The following is a 958-nucleotide window of genomic DNA, read 5'->3' as shown; positions in this document are numbered from 1 at the left end:
GGAGGGTCAGAGAAAAAGAGGAAAACCCCCAATGAGATGTATTGGCCAAGTAGCAGCATCAATGGGCTCAAGCGTGGCAACCATAGTGAGGTTGGCCCAGGATTGGGCAGTGTTTCGTTCTGCTGTGCATAGGGTCACTATGAGTCAGTACCAACTCAATGGCACCTAACAACAACAACATATATAGATGTCTATACATATCTATGGATTCCTGGTGTGGCATTGGACTGCTAGTCAGAAGGTCAGTGGTCCAAACCCACCAACTGCTCCTTGGAAACCCCATGTAGGACTTCTATGAGTCAGAAGTGACTCCAACACACTTACAACAACATACCTACATATCTGTATATATGACTGGTTTAAAATCAAGAAAGATGTGTACCAGGGTGGTATTCTTTCACTATAGCTATTCATTTATTCAGTATTTATGCTGAACAAATAATCAAAGAAATTGGATCATATGAAGAAATCTCAGGATTAGAGGAAGACTCATTAAAACCTGTAATATGCAGATGATACAGCCTTGTTTGCTAAAAGCAAAGAAGACTTAAAATACTTACTGATGATGATCAAAGACTATAATCTTCAGTATGGGTTGCACCTCAATGTAAAGAAAACAAAAATTCTTGAGATAGGAGTTGTCAAAGACTTCATTTTGTTTGGCCACATAATTAACACTCATGCAAGCAGCAGCCAATAAATCAAGCAATGCATTACATTAGGCAAATCTACTTCACAAGACCTCTTCAGAGTGTTCAAGAAGACTAAGGTATGCCTCACCCAGGTCTTGGTATTTTCAGTAGTCTCACATGCATGTGAAAGTTGTACCATGATTAAGGAAGACTGTAGAAGAGTTGATGCTTTTGAGTTGCGGTGTTGGAGAAGAATATTGAAGATATCATGGACTGTCCAAAGAACAAACAGGTCTGTGTTGGAAGAAGTACAGCCAAAGTGCTAA

Source organism: Chrysochloris asiatica, unplaced genomic scaffold (genome assembly GCF_000296735.1).
Source record: "Chrysochloris asiatica unplaced genomic scaffold, ChrAsi1.0 scaffold00094, whole genome shotgun sequence".
NCBI classification, from domain to species: Eukaryota; Metazoa; Chordata; class Mammalia; order Afrosoricida; family Chrysochloridae; genus Chrysochloris; species Chrysochloris asiatica.
This window is presented reverse-complemented; position numbering follows the sequence as displayed.